General features: G+C 38.9%; 1 non-coding gene across 1 annotated transcript; it reads right to left on the bottom strand.

Annotated features, from left to right (window-relative positions):
• Positions 1-3,188: 3,188 nt before the first annotated feature.
• On the bottom strand, positions 3,189-3,295 carry LOC133082852 (U6 spliceosomal RNA). Its single transcript, XR_009699068.1, has one exon. It is a non-coding gene; the product is annotated as a U6 spliceosomal RNA (small nuclear RNA).
• Between the last annotated feature and the right edge of the window lie 10,226 nt (positions 3,296-13,521).

The following is a 13,521-nucleotide window of genomic DNA, read 5'->3' as shown; positions in this document are numbered from 1 at the left end:
AAAAGGCTCCATACTGTTTGATTCCAACTATATGACATTCTGGAAAAGGCAAAACTATGGAGACAGTAAGAAGGTCAGTGGTTGCCAGGGGTTAGGACAGAGGGAGGGATGAATAGGTAAGAACACAGAGGATTTTTAGGGCAGTGAAGATACTCTGTATGATACTGTAATGGTGGATACAAGTCATTAAACATTTGTCCAAACCCATAGAATGTGTAACACCAAGAGTGAACCCTAATTAGGAGATTGGGATTACCAGATACACACTACTATATATAAAATAGATAACTAATAAGGACCTACAGTATAGCTGAGGGAACTCTACTCAGTATTCTGTAATAACCTATATGGGAAAAGAATGTAAAAAAGAGGGGATATATGTATATGTATAACTGATTCACTTTGCTGTAAACCCGAAACTAACACAACACTGTAAATCAACTATACGCCAATAAAATTTTTTTTAAAAAAAGAGTGAACCCTAATGTAAACTATGGACTTTGGGTGATAATGGCATGTCAGTGTAGCTTCATCAATTGTAACAAACGCACCACTCTGGTGGGGGATGTTGATAGTTGGGGAGGCTGTGTGTGGCGGGGCAGGAGGTACGTGGGAACTTTCTGCTCAATTTTGCTGTGAACCTACAACTGCTCTAAAAAACAAAGTATGTATATTTTTTAAAACGATTAATTCCCGGCGCTTCCCTGGTTGTGCAGTGGTTAAGAATCTGCCTGCCAATGCAGGGGACATGGGTTCGAGCCCTGGTCGGGGAAGATCCCACATGCCGCAGAGCAACTAAGCACGTGCGCCACAACTACTGAGCCTGCGCTCTAGAGCCCGTGCTCCACAACAAGAGAAACTACCTCAATGAGAAGCCTGCGCACTGCAACGAAGAGTAGCCCCTGCTCGCCACAACTAGAGAGAGCCCGCGCCCAGCAACGAAGACCCAACGCAGCCAAAAATAAATAAATTAAAAAAAATTTAAATAAAATAAAATAAAAGTTTAAAATAATTTATTTAAAAAATTTAAAAATTTAAAAAAAGGAGAAAGGACATAATCGCAGAATATAGCCACATCATCCTCTGGGGCTCCAGAGACCCAGAGAAGGAAGCCAGAATGGGGGTGAAGATGGCAATGACTGAGCAGGAAGGAGAGAAGAAAGGTAAGGAGAATTCCATTTTTCCAGATCATGTAGGATGGGACATCTGCTGGAAGAAAAAAGGAAATAAGCTTGGGGTTAGTGGTAAAACTTTGGAAGATCTTTTGAGGGAAATGGGAATTTCTTCCCAGAGGCAAACAAAATGTCTGTTTGATGGTATTAAGGCCCAATAGCACCTGTGATCCCTTCTTGGTTAAGAAATTGCTGCAGCTGCACCTCACTAGTTATTTGTGATGATTTGGGGGGAAACAGGGAGATGATAGCACAGAAATTATGGTCTATTTGTGGAAGACTGGAAAAGTCTGATTGCAAGCCAAGAAAATGAAATCTTTTGTGTCAAAGAACGCTAGAAAAGCTTCTCACAATTCTAATAGCAGGTCCTTGAGGAAGTCAGCAGTCTTTGGTCAAGAGAACAGTGGTGGCAGCAGCATCTCCTTAGCCCTGGTTCCTCATCTGGCTTATCTTCCAGGCACACACTGTGGTTGGTTGTTGCTGTGACTGCTGGGGCAAGATAAAGCCTGTTCATCTCTCCTGGGTCTGGGCACATGTTTTATAGCTTCATCAAGGTATAATACACATATCATAAAATTCACCCATTGTAAGTGTACAATTCAATGATTTTTAAAAAAAATTATTTTTGGCTGCGTTGGGTCTTCGTTGCTGTGCACGGGCTTTCTCTAGTTGCGGTGAGTGGGGGCTACTCTTCCTTGCCGTGCACAGGCTTCTCATTGCGGTGGCTTCTCTTGTTGCGGAGCATTGGCTCTAGGTGCATGGGCTTCAGTAGTTGTGGCGCGTAGGCTCAGTAGTTGTGGTGCACGGGCTTAGTTGCTCCGCGGCATGTGGGATCTTCCTGGACCAGGGATCGAACCTGTGTCCCCTGCGATGGCAGGCGGATTCTTAACCGCTGCGTCACCAGGGAAGCCCAATTCAATGATTTTCAATAAATTGATAGAATCATACAACCATCATCACAATCCAGTTTCAGAATTTTTTCATCACTTCCAAAATTTCCCTCAAGCTCACTTTTAGTCACTCCCCACTCCCGACCTCCCCAGCCCCAGGCAACCACTGGCCTTTCTGTCCCTGTGGATTTACCTTTTCTGGACTTTTCACATAAATGGAATCATACAACATGTAGGTCTTTCTATCTGGCTCCTTTCACTCAGTATAATGTCTCTGAGGTTCATCCATGTCGTAGAATGTATCAGTATTTTGTTCCTTTTTATTGCTGATAGTAATCCATTGTTTGGATATACTACATTTTATTTATCCATTCACCAGTAATGGACATATGGATAGTTTCTAGATTTTGGTTATTATATGAATAATGCTGCTATAAATATTCACATACAAGTCTTTGTGTGGACATGCTTTTATTCTCTTGAGTAGATTCCTAGGAGCAAAATTGCTGGGTTGTATAGTTAGCTTATGAATAAATTTTCAAGAAACCTGTCAAACTCCTTTCCAAATGAATGTACCATTTTAAATTCCCACCAACAATGTATGAGGGTTCCAGTTTCTCCACATCCTTGTCAACACTTGGTATTATTTGTCTTTTTGGCAATAGCCATTCTAAATGGTGTGTAGTGGCATCTTATTGTGGTTTTAATTTGCATTTCCTTAATGACTAATGATGCTGAGCATCTATTTCTCATGTGGTTATTAGCCATTCCTATATCTTCTTTGGTGAAATGTCTACTCAAATTTTTGCCAATTTTTAAATTGGGTTGTTTGTCTTCTTACTGAGTTTGAAGAGTTCTTTGTATTTTCCAGATATAAATCCTTTATCAGATATGTGTCTTGAAAATATTTTCTTTCAGTCTATGGTTTGTCTTTTTTTTTGAGAAAAATATGTTTTTATTTTACAATATTCATTGAAAAAAATACTGGAAGAATATATATAAAGCCTTCAACAGTGGTTATTCTGGGGTGATAGAAATTTTAGGTAGTAAACTTTACTCTTCATGCTACAAATTTCTGTAATTTAAAACATTTTTTCATTTTAATGGGTATTACTTTTTATTTTTTAAAAATATGGAATGCTTCATAAATTTGTGTGCCATCTTTGTGCAGGGGCCATGCTAATCTTCTCTATATTGTTCCAATTTTAGTATATGTGCTGCTCAAGCAAGCACTGTCTTTGCATTTTCTTAGGTATGTCTTTTGAAGTGTAAACATTTTAAATTTTAATGATGTCCGGTTTACCAACTTTTTTCTTTTATGGGTTTTTTGGTGTCTTTTTGAAGACCTCTTTGCCTAATCTCAATGTTGCAAAGATTTTCTCCTATGCTTTCTTCTAAACATTTTATAGTTTTACATATAGGTTTATGATCCATTTTGAGTTAATTTTTATGTGTGGTGTGAGATAACAGTCTTTTCCCCATTGAATTATCTTAGTACCTTTGTCAAAATCAATTGACCATAAATGTAGGGGTTATTTCTAGACTTTCAATTCTATTACATTGATCTATATGCCTATCTTTATGCAAATACCACACTGTCTTGATTATTGTAAGTTTATAGTGAGTTTTGAAATTGGGTAGTAGAAGTCCTTCAGCTTTGTTCTTTTTCAAAATTGTTTTGGCTATTCCAGGTCCTTTGCACTTCCATATAAATTTTAGGTTTAGCTTGTCAATTTCTACAACAAAGCCTCCTAGGATTTTCTTAGAGAGTTCATTGAATCTATAGATCAATTTTGGGAAAATTGCCACCTTAACAATATTGAGTGTTTCCCATGAACATGAATTGTTTCTCCATTTATTTAGACCTTCTTTAATTTCTCTCAGCAATGTTTTAAGTTTTTAGAGCACAAATCTTGAGTTTCTTTTGTTAAATTTATTCCTAAGTATTTTATTCTTTTGGATACAATTGTCAATGCAGTTGTCTTCTTTTTTAAAAAATTTCTTATAGAGGGACTTCCCTGGTGGTCCAGTGGTAAGACTCCATGCTCCCAATGCAGGGGCCCGGGTTCGATCCCTGGTCAGGGAACTAGATCCCACATGCTGCAACTAAAGAGCCCACATGCCACAACTAAAAATCCCGCATGCCACAACGAAGATCCTGTGTGCCGCAACTAACACCCGACGCAGCCAAATAAATAAATAAATATTTTTAAAAATCTTATAGAAATATAGTTGATTTACAATGTTGTGTTAGTTTCAGGTGTACAGTAAAGTGATTCAGTTACATATATGTATACATTAATATACTCTTTTTTACATTCTCTTGCATTATAGGTTATTACAAGATATTGAGTATAGTTCCCTGTGCTATACAGTAAGTCCTTGTTGGTAATGCAGTTGTTTTAATTTTACTTTTGGATTGTTCATTGCTAGTATGTAGAACTGCAATTGATTTTGTATGTTGATCTTGTATCCTGAAACCTTGCTAAACTCATTTATTAGCTCTAGTAGTTATTTTTATTTTTTAAAATATTTATTTATTTATTTATTTATTTATTTGGCTGTGCCAGGTCTTAGTTGTGGCATGCGGGATCTTCGTTGTGGCATGTGGGATCTAGTTCCCTGACCAGGGATCGAACCTGGGCCCCTGTATTGGGAGCACAGTGTCTTAGCCACTGGACCACCAGGGAAGTCCCTCTAGTAGTTATTTATAAAAGGATTTCTTAGGATAGGATTTTCTACATATAGGATCATATCGTTTATGAATGAAGATAGTTTTACTTCTTCCTTTCCAATGTGCATGTCTTTATTCCCCCCTCCTTTTTTTTTTTTTTTTTGTTGTTGTTGTTTGTACTGGCTAGAATCTCCACTACAGTGTTAAATGGAAATGGCAAGAGCAGACATCTTCACCTTGCTCCTGACACTAATGAAACAAACTTTTCCTTCATTTCAAATAAGAAGCTCTATGCAAACATATTTCTGATGATGCTTGAACAATAACAAGGGCTTAGTTAAAAGTATCTTTTTCCATCTTTATGTTGGTATTATATAAATCACTTTAAGAATTGCGTATTGGGACTTCCCTGGTGGTGCAGTGGTTAAGAATCCGCCTGCCAATGCAGGAGACATGGGTTTGATCCCTGGTCCGGGAAGACCCCACATGCTGCGGAACAACTAAGCCTGTGCACCACAACTACTGAGCCTGCGCTCTAGAGCCCACGAGCCACAACTACTGAGCCTGCACCCTAGAGCCCATGCTCCACAACAAGAACAGTCACCGCAAGTGAGAAGCCCATGCAACGCAATGAAGAGTAGCCCCCGCTCGCCACAACTGCCCGCGTGCAGCAACGAAGACCCAACGCAGCCAAAAATAAATAAATAAATAAGTATTTTTTTTAAAAAAGAATTGCGTATTAGTTGGCTTTTGCTGCATACGACAAAGCCAAAAAACTTAGGACTTAAAACAATAAACATTAAATTAATTCTCATGATTCTGTGGGTCGCCTGGGTGGTTCTTCTGGTGTAGGTAGGCCAGCTCAGTTGGTGCTGGAGGGTACAAGACGGCCTCGCTCACATATCTGGCAGTTGGCAGGCTGGAAGGTATACGACAGGCCTCTGCTGCCCTGGCTCACGTCCCTAACCCTAACCCTAACCCTAACCCCTAACCCTAACCCTAACCCTAACCCTAACCCCTAACCCTAACCCTAACCCTAACCCTAACCTTAGGCTTAGGGTTCCCAAGAGCAGCATATGTAAGCATACCTCAAGCCTCTGCTTTCATCACATTTGCTACTGTCCTATGGGCCAGAGCAAGTCCTAAGGCAGCTTAGATTCAAGGGGTGAAGAAATAAACTCCACTTCTTGATGGGAGGAGCTGTGAAGTTACATTGCACAAGGACATGGAAACAGGGAAGAGTGGAGAATTAGGGCCATTTCCACAATCTACCACAAATAGGTTTGATTTCTAACCATTAAATACTTAGAGGCCTCTGGGTGTCACTTACATTAATTATGAATTTTATGTTTGTCAACAAAGTGTGCAGAAATAAAGCCTATAATTTAACTAAACCATCCTTGATTATGCTTTGCACAAATTAATTTTTCTTCAAATTATCTGATTTTTTTTTTTTTTGGCATGTGGGATCTTAGTTCCCCGACCAGGGATCGAACCCACACACCCTGCATTGGAAGTGTGGATTCTTAACCACTGGACCGCCAGGGAAGTCCCTATCTGATCTTGAGTATGATGCTGAATTGGAGCATAAAGAAGAGACTGCTAGGTGCTCTCTCACTTCCCTCTAAGTTCTCATTCAGATCAGAGGAAAACATGGACCATTCAGGAACTTCTTGGGAAAACAAAGACCTTCACTTCAGAGGCAAACCATTAGGCTGGCTGGGGCTTCCAGATGGGGCTGAAGCTTCCAGTAACTTCACACCAAGGCTCACATGGGTGGTGGCCTGGACTCTCATAGGACATTTGGCATTCAGTTCCACTGCTAACAGGAAATACTCCTACTTTGCAAGGCCCAATGAAGTTAAAGAAATTACCCTTGTGGCTCAACTGGGTATTATATAAATCATTTTAAGAATTGTGTATTGGGACTTCCCTGGTGGTCCAGTGGCTAAGACTCCGTACTCCCAATGCAGGGGGCCCAGGTTCGATCCCTGGTCAGGGAACTAGATCCCACATGCTGCAACTAAGAGTTCACATGCTGCAACTGAGTCCGCATGCCACAACTAAAGATCCTGCATGCTGCAACTGAAAAGATCTTACATGCTGCAATGAAGATCTCGCACGTGGCAATGAAGATCCCGTGAGCTGCAACTAAGACCCAGCGCAGCCAAAAAAAAAAAAAAAAAGAACATAAAGGACAAAGAAAACCACATGATCATCTCAATAGATGCAGAAAAGGCATTTGACAAAATCCAACACCCTTTCATGATAAAAAGTCAACAAACTGGAATGGCAGTGAACTTCCTAAACCTGATAAGGGCATTCACAAAAAAAAATCTACAACTAACATCATACTGGTGAAAGACTGATTGCTTTCACCCTAAGATTGGGAAGAAGGCAAGGATGTTCACTCTTACCACTTCTACTGGACATAGTACTGGCAGTCTTCACGAGTGCAATTAGGCAAGAAAAAGGGAAAGGGCATACAGATTGAAAAGGAAGAAATTAATCTGTCCTTATTCACAGACAACAAGATTTTCTATGCAGATATAGAGAACAAACTAATGGTTACCAGTGAGGAGAGGGAATGGGGGAAGGGCAATAAAGGGCTAGGGGATTAAGAGGTACAAATTATTATGTATAAAATAAGCTACAAGGATTGTAGCTTATTTGCACAACACAGGGAATATAGCCAATACTTTATAATAACTATAATTGGAGTGTAAACTTTAAAAATTGTAATCACTATATTGTACACCTGTAACTTGTATAATATTGTACATCAACTATACTTCAATAACATTTTTTTTAATTAAAAAAAAAAGATTGCCTATGTAGAAAATCTCAAGGAATCTACAAAAACAAAACAAAACAAAAAACACCTGGAACTCATAATTAAGCGAAGCATGGTCAGAGTATACGAGGTCAACAAACAAACATCAATCACGCTTCTATAAACTAGAAATGTACAATTGGAAACTCCCCCACAATGTACAACAGTTCCAACAAAAATGAAATAGCTATAAACCTAACAAAACACATACAGGAACTGTATGCTGTAAACTACATGCTGATGAAAGAAATCAGCAAGAGCGCAATAAATGTGTTCAGTGACTGGAAGACTCAATGCAGGAAAGATGTCAGCTCCCCCAAGCTGATCAAAGTATTTAATGCAATACCAATCAAAATCCCAGCAGGAGTTTCTGTAGATTTAGACAAAGTGATTCTAAAATTTATATGGAAGGACAAAGGAATTAGAGTAGCTAAAAGGATTTTGAAAAGGAAGAATAATGTTGGAGGAATCACCCTACTCAATTTTAAGAATTTCGGTAAAACTACAGTATTCAAGACAGTATGGTATTGGCAAAGGAACAGACACATAGATCAATGGAGCAAAAGTTCAGAAGTAGACTCACGCAAATACTGACCTTTGATTTTTGACCAAGTTGCAAAAGAAATTCAATGGAAGCACGATAGTCTTTTTAAAAAGTGGCATTGGAAAAATTAGTAATCCATGTGCAAAAAATGAATCTCAATGGAAACCTCAAACTTTAGACAAAAATTAACAAAAGCAGATCATAGAGCTATATGTCAAACATAAAACTATCAAACTTTTAAAAGAAAACTTTGGGGGACTTCCCTGGCGGTCCAGTGGTTAGGACTCTGTGCTTCCACTGCAGGGGGCGCAGGTTCCATCGATCCCTGCTCGGGGAACTAAGATCCTGCACGCTGCTCAGCGCAGCAAAAAAAAAAAAAAAAAAAAAAAAAAAAAAAGGAAAAAACTTTTTAACTAGGAATTAGGGGAAGAGTTCTTAAACATGACACCAAACACACGATCCATAACAGAAAAATGATTAAATTCGACCTCACCAAAATTAAAAACTTTTGCTCTTTGAAAGACACTGTTAAAAGAATGAAGCTACAGATTAGGAGAAAGTATTTGCACATCACATCAGACAAAGAACTTGTATCCAGAGTATGTAAAGGATTCTTAAAGCTCAACAATAAGAAAACAAGCCCAGTTTTTAAAATGGGGAGAAGATCTGAATAGATATGTCATCGAAGAAGATATAAGGTGGAATGTAAACACATAAAAAGATGTTCAACCTCATTACAATTAAGGAAATGCAGATACCCACCATGTTGAGATACACACGTTCTAATGAATGACTAAAATAAATAATATTGACCACACCAAATGCTGGCAAGAATATGGAGAAACTGGATCACTCATACATTGCTGGTGGGAAAGCAAAATGTCACAGCCACTCTGGAAATTGATCGCAGTTTCTTATAAAGTTAAATATACACTTACCTCGTGACCCAACAATTTCACTTCTGAGTATACCCTAGAAAAATTAAGACTTATATTCACACAAACACTTGTACATGAATGCTTATAGCAACTCTGAGCATAATTTCCCAAAGCTGGAAACAATCCAAATATCCATGAATATATAAATGGATAAACAAACTATGGTGCATCCATATAATGGAATATTACTTCAATGTTACTCATACACAGCACAACTTGAAGAAATCTCAACATCATTATGTTGAATGAAAGAAACCTGTCTGAAAAGATTACATACTTTATGATTACATTTATACGACATTCTTGAAAAAACAAAACTCTAGTGATGGGAAGAGATCAGTGGTTTACAGAGGGTTGGGGTGGGGGTGGGGTGTATTTAGAAAGGGATGGTTGGGGTGGTGGAAATGTTTTGTATCCTGATTGCCGTGGTGCTCACGTGAATATGTGGTAAAATTCATAGAACTGTACAATAAAAGGATAAAAGTCCATTCTGTGTTATGATAAATAAAACAAAATAAAAGACACAACCCTTGCTCTGAAGAGTACGCAGATCAGTCAGAGAGCCGGAGGTTTAGACACATCCTACACTGTATAAGACATAGGTCACTGACAGCGCTGTGAGAGCACAGAGCAAGGAAATTATCACTTGAGGGGGTGGGAATCAAAGAAGGCATCACAGAGAAATAACACTTCTTTGATTATCAGGCAGCTGTTGAATATATTTCCATGTGTATTTTTCTTAATATGTAAATTTATTTATTTGTTTATTTTTGGCTGCGTTGGGTCCTCATGGCTGCGCGCGGGCTTTCTCTAGTTGCGGCGGGCGGGGGCTACTCTTCGTTGTGGTGCACAGGCTTCTCATTGCTGTGGCTTCTCTTGTTGCAGAGCACGGGCTCTAGGCGTGTGGGCTTCAGTAGTTGTGGCACACGGGCTCAGTAGTTGTGGCTCACAGGCCCAGTTGCTCGGCGGCATGTGGGATCTTCCCGGACCAGGGCTCGAACCCTCGTCCCCTGCATTGGCAGGTGGATTCTTAACCACTGCGCCACCAGGGAAGCCCTTTCATGTGTATTCTGACCACTTGTGGTGTTTAAAAAAAAATAATTTGTCATCCTTTACCCATTTAAAAAATTTGAATTTTTTTTTTGGTTTGTAAGAATTCTTTATGTATTAAAGATAACCCTTTGGATTTTATTTCTGTATATTTTTCCATTTACTTCCCTTTTATTTGTGTGTTGTAAGTTTTGTAATCAACACAATTTTATTTTTGAGCAAGAAGAAGAGTAGATGTTTCTGTTGATCTTGAACCCGTTATGGACCTTCATGTTGGACAACTTGAAGGATGGGTGGATCACCCCAGGCTGATCCCAAGGCCCTTCTTGTTCACCCCACCTCTTCCCCACCCCTCGCCCCATCCACCTCCTTCCCTGACTGGCTCCCACTGGCAATGGCTGACAGAGGAGCGTCCCCACCCATCCTTTCAGTGAAGCTGAGGCCCCCTCACCACAGCATTCCTTATCACTTTGGTAAATGGAGGAGCCCCTGGCCCTTCCAGGGGACGTAGTCATCCTGTGGGTTTTTCTGGGGGTTTTCCAGCTTCACATCATCTATCCACTCCAGCACACCCACTTTTTCCACCATCTGCTACAGTAGTCCTGCCATTTATAGTTCATGTAGCATGAGGCTTTCTCCAGGCTTCACAGATAGCATTGAAACTTCAAAAGTGTAAAGATCAAAAGAAAATCCTAAAAAGGTAAAAGAAAAAAGGACAGATTAAATTTGTGAGAACAGGATCAAAGTGATATCTCATTTTTCATTCGATTGAATGGTGAAGGTAAGAGCTGTTTGTTCATTGTTTTTCCTCTCATGTATGCAGTCTCTAGAACAGTACCTGACACCTAGTGGACACTCAATAAATATTTTTTTATATGACTGATTGGAGTAGTAGCTTGAAAAATAGCTTTAAACCTAGATCTATATCACTACTCAGTTAACGAATAGGACAAAATACAGTTATGACTGGACAAATAAGGATGCGATGATCAATGCCCACAGACCTGAGGTGAAAAATGTACCAAAGAATGTACTCCAGCTAACAAGAATATAACACAACGAAGTAGTGGGATGCAAGGGTCAAAAGTGAGCAAAGAAATTGGTATAGAATGCTGGTATAGATAAACAAACATTGACTATCAAAAAAGATAACAGTAATTATATACTTTACACTTCTGATAAGTTTTGAAAGCAAGCTAGGCATTAAATTACCAAAAATATTAACAGGAGAGATAGGAGGAAGAAGAGTGTCCTGTGATGCTGATGAATCTGTTTTGGTTAAAGTGATTCCTCGGACTTTTAAAAAGCAGACAATAGAGATACTAATTAACTCTGGTCATTGGTAGGAATAGAAAATATAACTTCCAAGCCACTGAGGAAAAAAAAAAGAATAAAAACTCCTAAATCAATCCAAGAAGTAAAACAAATGTACATATACATTGATATTTTGTTGTAAAAATATTTATAGCCATATATGGGTAGATTAAAATTAGAAGTTAAACTACTAATTAAATTAAATTATACTGCTAATTAAATATAAAAGTAATTAGGTCTGAGGAATAGGATTAGCCTGTTTAGGCCTTTACTTTTTGGATAATTTTTGGAATACAAACTTGTGAGTAATGATCATAATATGAGGATTGGAGAAATATTACATAAAACTGTAGAAAATCATTCCATTTTTATGTGAAATATAAATATTATTCATGCAGAAAATGAATGCACCTAGAACTTTTAAACGTGTGATTTTATATGAGGGTTAAAAGTAAATGATTTCCCATTTATAATTTCTAATTTTTCTAAACTTTGTAAATGAATGTGTTGACTTTCCAATTAGAATAAACGCTAGGTTTTTTTTTTAATCTATAAAAAAATAAAGAAATAGCAGGCACTTTGAGAATAACTATATGGGACATTGTTATAACATGAGGGTAAATGATGAATTGAGGGCACGAAACACTATATGTGATGCGATCTTAATTGTACAAAAATGTGTAATGTGTTGTTTATAAATATGTTTACATATACAATTAGATGTATCTTACAAGATGAATATTATATGGATTGGCCTGATGAACCCTGGGCATTTGTATCCATGCTCATATATATTAGATATAACTGAATGATTGTATACAAGTAGATATAGTCTGAAATTATGCAAATCAAGCTGGTAATGTTGGATATATTTCTAGAAAGTTAGGTTGAGATTTGAAATATTTATTTTATGTTTCTATATTTAAAATTTTTCACTATAATCAAGTATTACATTTTAATTTTAAAATTGTAAAATATGCATTCAGAAGTTATCATTACTGGAAAACTGCATATTATATAACAATACATACAGAAGTGAAAAAGTATGATCCAAAATATAATAATATGTACAAGCGAACCCAATTTTAGAAAAATATATTTATGTAAATACAAACACGGAAATTTAGAAATATATAAACATGTAAAGTACAGAAATGAGAAACTATTCCTAGGATGTTGGGTTTATGTTTGTCATTTATTTCTACTACAACGTAGTTCCTTCTTTTCTGAAAAACTTGCAAGCAGCGTGGATGACCTTTCTTTTTTTTTAAAAAAAACATTTTTATTTATTTATTTATTTATTTATGGCTGTGTTGGGTCTTCGTTTCTGTGCGAGGGCTTTCTCTAGTTGCGGCAAGTGGGGGGCCACTCTTCATCGCGGTGCGCGGGCCTCTCACTATCGCAGCCTCTCTTGTTGCGGAGCACAGGCTCCAGACGCGCAGGCTCAGCAATTGTGGCTCACGGGCCTAGTCGCTCCGCGGCATGTGGGATCTTCCCAGACCAGGGCTCGAACCCGTGTCCCCTGCATTGGCAGGCAGATTCTCAGCCACTGCGCCACCAGGGAAGCCCGTGACCTTTCTAATGATAAAAGAAAACACCATTTCTGGAATGAAAGTAAAAGAAATAGGAAGCAACGGAAGGCTATTTAATGGGGTGGGAAAGGGCTCCCGTTCCAATATAAATGATAAAACCGCAAGACAAAACTGTATCCCTCCCCTAGAGCGCATGCGCGCGTCCTCTGTGTGAGCATTGTATGGTGCACACCAATCAACTGATGGGGACCCTCTGACCGGGCTTTTGAGGTCTTGCCGCAAATAGTTATTTCCCACTTAGCACACCTGGCCTAGTGCACTGGTTCACAGAATCTGCTGGAGGGCTTGTTAAAACCTAGGCTGCAGGGCCTCATCCCCAGTTTTCCCCTTCAGTGGGTCTGGGGTGGGGTCCGAGGATTTACATTTCTAACACGTCCGCAGTTTGCGGCTGCATCATCGCTTTGAGAACTACCGGCCTCCCGTCTGGGTCCACAAACAGAGGAGGACACCCAGAGCCTGGCGGGTGTGTGAGGCCCGGGACCTCAGGGCTTGGTGGCTAGGGACGCCCTCCTCC

The sequence above is a fragment of the Eubalaena glacialis genome, chromosome X (assembly GCF_028564815.1).
Source record: "Eubalaena glacialis isolate mEubGla1 chromosome X, mEubGla1.1.hap2.+ XY, whole genome shotgun sequence".
In the NCBI taxonomy this organism is placed as follows: Eukaryota; Metazoa; Chordata; class Mammalia; order Artiodactyla; family Balaenidae; genus Eubalaena; species Eubalaena glacialis.
The sequence above is the reverse complement of the archived record's forward strand: the minus strand, read 5'-3'. Positions and strand labels throughout refer to the sequence as shown.